The 8,226-nt window shown below is 42.6% G+C and overlaps 1 long non-coding RNA gene across 3 annotated transcripts; it reads left to right on the top strand.

Annotated features, from left to right (window-relative positions):
* Nucleotides 1-1,887: 1,887 nt before the first annotated feature.
* Nucleotides 1,888-7,355, top strand: LOC124683875. 3 transcript variants are annotated; one of them, XR_006996846.1, is made up of 7 exons: nt 1,888-2,380; nt 3,025-3,258; nt 4,220-4,370; nt 4,847-4,994; nt 5,332-5,392; nt 5,563-5,612; nt 6,631-7,355. It is a non-coding gene; the product is annotated as an uncharacterized LOC124683875 (long non-coding RNA). The 3 variants fall into 3 exon arrangements; XR_006996845.1 differs by lacking the exon at nt 6,631-7,355 and adding an exon at nt 5,992-6,623; XR_006996844.1 differs by lacking the exon at nt 6,631-7,355 and having other exon boundaries at nt 5,563-6,623.
* The last annotated feature ends 871 nt before the right edge of the window (nt 7,356-8,226 follow it).

Below are 8,226 nucleotides of genomic sequence, written 5' to 3'. Positions count from 1 at the left end.
GCCTGTCCTACATGCTTTGGTCACACGAAAGCTGGTAGGTGCAGTAGAGATTTTTAGATTCACAGGAAGGCACCTCCCCGGTTCCATCTCATGATAAAATAAAACCACAATGTCAGGTGCAGTAGAGATCGAGCGCCGCTTCCATTGCGTTCTTCCAAACTAATCACCGGTCAGGCGACTCAGGCGAGCGATCAGCGGCGAGATATTTCATATGTTAAATCATTGCACTCAAGGTAAATCTTAAAAGGACCCGCAAAGAAAAGGTAAATCTTTAAGAAAATTGGAACAGTTTTACACGGTTATGTTGTCTGTGAGGGCATTTCCAACGGCGCCACCCACGCAGCGCACAGTATCTGATCCGTCTGTCGACACGCATATGCGGCACGTTTGCGTTAGCGCGGATAGCGCTGTCGTCCGCACGCTTCTCATATAGGCCCGCCTGATAGCGGCACAAATGTTTCATCTTCAGTGCGGCATAATTTACGGATGGCGCGTTGTAGCTTTTCAGTACCGCATTAATGTCGCGCCTCGCCTTCTGCGCGCGTGCGCTGGTGGGCGGGTCGCAGTGGCAGAGCATTTAAGACGAGGCGGCGTCTGACCCTTTTTAAGGTTTGCTGGCAGCGTCCGTTTTCTCGATCGCACATTGCCAGAACCCGCCGTATGCACCCGACCGACGCCTTGGAGAAGTCTTGTCCGTTCCGTGATGTCTACGCACGCTTTTATTCCTGTAGACAGTGTTGGGCCTCCAAGAGCAGAGGTTTGTAGAACAGCAGCAAGTTTCCCTTAAATGAATCATCCAAGGTTTATCGAACTCCGGGAGGTAGAGGTCAAAGATATCCCTCTCAAGCAACCCTGCAATTAAGATACAACAAGTCTCTTGTGTCCCCAACACTCCTAATACACTTGTCAGATGTATATGTGCACTAGTTCGGCGAAGAGATAGTGAAATACAACTAATATGGATGATTATAAGTAGTAATTGCAATCTGAAATAAAAATGGCAGCAAGCGAACATGTAGCAGAACTTGTTGGAAACGGTGTTTCAATGCTTAGAAACAAGGCCTAGGGATCATACTTTCACTAGTGGACACTCTCAACAGTGATCACATAATTGAATAAATAAATGCTACTCTCAAACACTCTCTTGTTGGATAACAAACACCATTCATTGTGTAGGGATGCAAAAGCACACCTCAAGCCGGAGTAAAGAAGCTCCACAACGTCATAAATGAATCACACACGATGCGCACACTATCACCATCACACCGTGGAGAGTAACTCCGGAGTTCATATTAAAGTAACCTCCAGAGTGCATAATAGACAAGAGTAACATCTACATATTCAACTAGATTACAAAGCTCATGATCACATAAAAATCACACCATGGGAGAGAGAGATGAACCACATAGATACCGGTAGAGCCCTCAGCCTCGGGGGAGAACTACTCCCTCCTCATCATGGGAGATAGCAACGGGGATGAAGATGGCGATGGAGTCGATGGAGATGGATTCCGGGGGCACTTCCCCGTCCCGGCGGCGTTCCGGAACAGAGACTTCTGTCCCCCGAACTTGGCTTCGCGATGGCGGTGGCTACGTAACTTTTCGTGGAATATGACTGATCGTTCTAGGGTTTTCGGATCTAAAGGTGTATATGATGCCCCCCATAGGGGGTCTCACAGCGCTTTGGATTTTCGGCCGTCAGATCGAGCTGACGTGGCGCGATCTCCGCCGTCGATTTCGTCCAGGGCGCGAGGCCCTCCCACGAACCCGCGTTTTATCCACGGGTCAGGGGACGAGCCCGCGCGGCCCGTTCCATTCGCTCCGCTCTCACCCGCCTCGCACGTCCGCCTCTCCCCCTCGCGCCCCTCCCATCGCCGCCGCCGCCGCCGCCAGCTCCCAATCCCGTCGCCCCCTCCTCCTCCACAATCCCCTGCAGCGCCTCCTCCTCCAATCCTCCCGTTCATCCTCCCCCAATCTTCTTCCAATGGCAGCCGGCCCCAATCCCGCGTCCCTCTCTCTCCCTATCCCCGCCCTCTCACGTTTCCCCCAATCCCCTTCCTGTGGTCCACCTCCTCTTCTCCTCCACCGGGGCGCTCCGCCTCCTCTTCTCGCTGCTACACGTCTCCCTCCTGCTCGCTGCTCACACCTCCTACCGTTGAGCGCTGGCGCGAGGCTGCGACGGGATACCGTGCAGAATGAGTGCGGTGAGCGAGTCGTGCAGTGAGGCGGAGGGCGGAAGTGGCGCCATGGATGGACGAGCCAGAGGTAGTTGAAGATGGCCACCTGGTGGCAGAGATGGCCGCCTCGCAGACCCGACGACGGGGCGCAGTTGGGCCTGCAGCGGCAAAGGACTGCCACGTCCAATCTCATATGGAACACAGGTGCTCAAGATCTTCTCTCCTAATCCCCTCTCTGTATTTCTAATCCCCCAAATCATGTATGCTAGTGCAGATCCTATGTATATATGCATACACCACATTTTTTTTAGTTTTTCGTACAGATTTCCAATGAGATGTCAGCTACATGCCTAATTAATCAAACCTGATTAGTGATGAACTTGTCAGAGAGTTGATAATTTCTATCTGTCTTATTTACAGCTACAAATTTCTAAATTTTCTTGCAATGTAATATTCTGTATCTATTCTAAGCTACAACATGCTGCCGTTTTATGTGCAACTTGTCCTGGTTTCCTTCAATGATGATTAATTATGCTGTAGCGGCAGCAGCTTCTCTGGTGCGTGTTGTGCTGATCAAGAGCAAGCCCATAAAGAACACCTAATACGTGTGGGAACAGATAGTGGATACAAAGGTAGCCCATGTGTCCCAATCCACGTAATGGATGCACAACTGGTTCAATCCAGTTCCCCTTCATTTTCATTTGATCTTGCGCATAAAACAAGTTCGATGAAATGAAATGGCTACAGACAAGCAATTTTGCATATTGCCAGAATTGTTGCAGGTGATGGAAGGTGACATCGACTTAGGAAGGAAATGATAAATTATTGATGTATCTCCTTTTTTTCAGGCTTGCTCCGCCCTTGCCTCATGTGGTTGTCTTGATGGAAGAGTAGTACATCCTGCAGCTTGCGCCACCACTGCGTGCCGTGCCCTCGCCAGGAGGAGCAGCTGGTAGCCCGCGTCCATCCCAGCTTGCACGGGGCCGCCTATATCGCTTGCCCCTCTTCTTGGTGCGCGGTGGCTGGCTGGTCAGACGTTGTGTGGGCTGAGATGAACACCACTGGATTCAATGTTGATTGAGGTGAGCTTCGGATTGCTAGGTCCTTCTCGGTTATTGCTTTCAAATTGTTCAAGTTATTCAACTTTTTCTTTTTTTGTACACCTCAGTACTACGGGGAAATGGAGCTGTTGACAAAAAAGATTATGATCTGCACTATTTGCTAGGGATGAAATTCTTTGTGTTGTGTCCGTTTATGGTGATGTGTGACCAGGCTGACAGGGCCTTTAAGTTGGATTTACTGTTTTGTAGAATACATGTATGTATGATGAGAGCGGTTTACTCCTGCAGCTTATAGCATCTATTTGCAAAAATAAATAAATAGATCCTTACCATTTTCATGAATCTGTTCTGAGTAATCATGTTGTGCTTACACATACGCATAGCTATTGCTGATACGTAAATGATGCTGCATAAGGAAGACTAAGGAAGTAGGAAAATTAGCCTACGAGAAAATAGTTGTTCGTTAGCTGGTTAGTTTGGTCAGCTTGGGTGCAGGAAGGCTATGTTTTCATCCCCATCCTTCCCCTTTTCATTTAATGTTCATCAGTTTATTTATTCTTTTTGATTCATCTACTAATTTGGATATATGTTTAGGTCAGGTTTCACTTTTCAGCAAGTTAATCTGGGATTTCATGTCTGCATCATGAAATTTTTATTGCCATTCTTTACTTTCTTTTTAATTAGCTATAATTAGGTAATAGGCCATGAATATGAGGTGCAGATTGCGTATGGAAGAATTATAGAGCACAAAAAAACTAAGGACACTATTATGTTTTGAGGTACAAACATTTGCACGAATTTTCTTTACATTTGATCTTTTGTCTCTTTTATTCATTCATATAATGGAAGATTGATTATATAAGATAACTGATACATGAGTATATGCTCAAAACAATGTTCTTCAGGGGCTGTCCTATGCATTATATAATTTTCATCTCACTCTCTCCTAATGTGCTCAATGAATATACCCTTCTTCCTGCAGTGGCTTGGGAAGGGGAGTAAGACCGTGGCTTGCGAGGTAAAAGGCTAGAGAAACGTTGTTGTTGAGGCTGCTCCCAGAGCAGAGATCTTCAATGGCGATGTAGGGGAATTCCAGTGCCCACACAAGTTCCTCCATTTGGCGATATTAGACGGTGAGTGTTCTCCACCTATGTTCTATGACACATTAGTTATGCTGGGTGCAGGGGTGACGACATATATTAACTACGTGAGGCATCTGTAGGTTAGGAAATGAAACTAATGCCATACTGTATTAATTATGTGGGGTATCTGCTGGTTAGGATATAAAATTGATTCTCCAGCATATAAGTTATGTGAGGCAACTGATACTTTTTTTTGCCGATGTGTTATTATCACTTGGTTCTGCTAACAACAATAGGCCCTACATTAGGCGTTATAAGGTTAGTTTTATTGAATATTGTTTGCTTGAATCCAAAATTCAGCGCTTAAACTTTTTTTCCTAAAAGATGGTATTTGAATTTCTAAGAAAAGCATTGGTTTCTGGAACATAAGGCTCTACAATTTTATTTGGATCTTAAACATTTTAAATGAACTACGATTTCCTTGGATTATATGGCTCTACTAATTGAGAAACTAATTCTTGGAACAGATGATATCAATATTTATGTTACTGGGAGCGAGTGACCAATCGGCAGAATGTTTAGCTCATGGAGCTATCATCCGATGATGCAGGTGGCACGCGGAAAACCGTTGTTTCAGATTATCCATTGTTTCTGTAGTCCATGGTGCTGAAGGAGGTCCGTTTTGGAGCATCTCATTTATTTCTCTTTGATTTTTCTGATGCCTAACTTTTGAAAAAAAAATTATGTTGCGAATCATATTTCGATTGGTTACTTTGCTAAAGTATACACATTGATGGAATGTTCAATGAGTACTACCTTGACCAGCTGATCATTTTATGTCTTGTGGTTGTTGTAGGATTGTTTCTCTCTATTTCTGCTGTTATATAACCTTGCTATTTAATCCCATCCACTCTGTGCAGTTGCTGCAAAAACTATGTGTCCTCTGTACATGTCTCTCGGATGTGTGTCCATGCGAAGAGCAAGGCTCTAATCCTGTGTTTTTTTTGTTCAGTACCCTGATGCACCCACAGTTGCGTAGAAATGTGGATTCGTCGAGTGGATCTCCATGAAAGGTGAGGGCATGTAACAATCAAGAGCTCTCTCACTTGTCAAGCTGATGCTAGACAAAGGCATGTTTTTGCTTGGGTTCACTAATTTGCTTGGCGACACAATTTTCTCTGTGTGCAGAAAGGCACACATTATTTATTACTTGCTAATATTCTGAAGGTTATCTTTATCGCAGCAGGTTTGCAGATACTCAGATAGGGAATTATGCACACACACGCACACTTGGTAAGTTAAGTCTCATAACATATATCATTTCATATATTTCCTCTTCCGGCCTTTTTTTAGATTCATTTCCACGCGCTTCGGGGTGTTGCAATATTGGGTGAATGTTACTGGTAGACGCGGACGCGGCCTGTAGCCATTCCAGTTACTTGCTTTTGTTTTCCTATGTGTACTTCCTTTTACTCAAGAGAGTTCTTTATAATTATCATTTAGAGAAGAGTTATTGCTTATAGAAGGATAGAATATAAGTTCCTTGATGGACTATGCTCTCTATTATTTGTTGAAGTGGGATCTGAATGTTAGAGTATATGATGCATTTCTATTCTTTAATTTTACTATCTTTCTTTCTGTCATATCCAATACTGTGAATGCTCTGTTTCAGGACCTCAAGAGGAAGTTGTTTGCATTGCAATTCAAATGGATCTTGTTCAGCTTAGTATTTGGATTATCATTATCATTTACCACTGAATTTTTTTTTTATTTCACAAATTTCATCAGCGTGTGTACTGAAGATTTTCTCTTTTTGTTCATACGTTCAGAAAAGTACAGCTTAGCCTTGCATGACACACAGATTATTGGATTAGACATAAACTGAATTTATTATACTTGTCTCGGGCTCCTACCATTTGACCAATTACTTGCAGCTTCCTTGTTCTCATATTCTTATTTTTCAAGTGTATCCTGGGGAGTGACATTCTCCCCTTCTAAAGATCCATGTTTATTACTTGATTGGGTTGCATTGAAATAATTATTATGCAGTTCTTACTTCTTAGACACAGAATATATTATTTAAATTCAATTGGTGCATTTTAGTAACTTGTGCAAATTATTTTAGGGGTCCATGCGGTTATCTTATGATCGTTGTTGTTGTAAGTGGCTTTGTGAGAAAATATATATATATATAATAGGGGCGCTGTTATTTTCCTGCCCTAAACGCTTCTTGAGGGTGTTTGCTTGTTTGCTACAGATTAAATATTTGGATAGCTTCAAACATTTTGTATGCTTACTACATTGTTTGCAGATATATGTGGTGAGGACTGATGGTTGTGGGACAACGCGCGATAGTGCAACCATAGGGCTCGGTGGACGGACGTCTCTGTTTTGGTGAAGAAGAGCCTACGTTGAAGAGGAGAAGGCAACTGTGAGCTCATAGTTTTTTTTTTTATCTTCAGCCCCAGGTCACGACTCATCTCCAGTCTTTCCCGAACATGTCGACCGAACAAAACTGTCGACCGAACAAGTCGTCCATCCAATTATGCATACACTTAGCATCAAGATAGGCTGGTTTGTAGCTTTATCTAGAGCTATATATTGTCACACTGCCTGCTGAAATGCGGGCATTGTCAGTATATGCTTCTAAGTTTTATCATATACTTAAATTGTTCTGGTTTCTCTTTCAAACGATGTAGAGCATTCTATATGCTGAACCTATTCCTGGAAAGTTCTGTATTCATAGGGCGGTCTTTCCACCTTATGTTTTAGTCGTAAAATTGAAGTCTAGCGGTGTATGTTAGTCAGGAAGAAAATTGTTAGTCTGTTGCAAGTCACTCATAGTATGTGCAGGGAGAGGATTTCATTTGTATATCAGGAAGCGTGTAGCTTTATATCATACTCCGGTATCGAAATTCGTGATCAATGTTTTATATATTCAAGGTCATGCGCAGTTGCATTTGTATATGTGAGCCTGTGACTATCTCGCAAAGTCACAATAGAATCATGTGTTTTTTGGTAGGCTACTTATGGGTTTGGGGGAGATGATGTAATACAGGGAAGTTTTTTCATTTGTTATTTTGCGGATATTTGATATGAGTATGATATAGAAGCATGATATTTGATATGGTTTTTTTTTCAACTATATTAGGATACAATGAAATATGAAATCAAATATTCATGTGTCAGACTTCCCTGTATTACATTAGCCAAGGAAATTCACCAATTGTTTATTTCTCATTTATTTCTGCAATTACAGTTTATTAATCTTTGATATCTTTATATTGGTAGAAAATGATACCTCATTTAGCAAATCAAAAAACATCTGCAGATCCATGAACACGCTCTCCTTGATTTCACTAATATCACCCTCAAGGTGCGTTCTCCTCTGCTCCCCAATCACACGTCGCCATTGTGTGTTTTGAGGACTCTGAACTTGCTGCAGCTTTTGAAAACAACGTTAACAAGAGGGTGATCAGTTCTTATTTAAGGAGATAAAGAGACAAGCAAATAAATATTGTGTGTCTTTTTTATCAATGGGCCCAGCTACCAGCATCGTGTTTTGCAGTCTGGCTCAACTCTGTTTAATTTCTATTTGCATTTGTGACCATTCCTTCACTGATTATATTTTTTACTTCCATTTGTAGGTGGCATGCATCACATCATCCCAAATAAGGCTCTGTATACATATCTAATATTTTTTGTGCTACAAGAAAATGGGACACGTAATATCCTGCCCGGGATAGACGATGTGCTGTAGCAGATAAGGGCATATTGCCCCGAAGCTGGATAGATAAGTACTCCGTCTCTAAAAAAGGCTGCTCAAATTTGTTTAGATATGGAGGTATATATACATATTTTTGTTCTAGATAGGTTGAGCAGTTTTTTTAAGACTGAGGGTACATGA

This window comes from Lolium rigidum, chromosome 1, assembly GCF_022539505.1.
Source record: "Lolium rigidum isolate FL_2022 chromosome 1, APGP_CSIRO_Lrig_0.1, whole genome shotgun sequence".
NCBI classification, from domain to species: Eukaryota; Viridiplantae; Streptophyta; class Magnoliopsida; order Poales; family Poaceae; genus Lolium; species Lolium rigidum.
The sequence above is the reverse complement of the archived record's forward strand: the minus strand, read 5'-3'. Positions and strand labels throughout refer to the sequence as shown.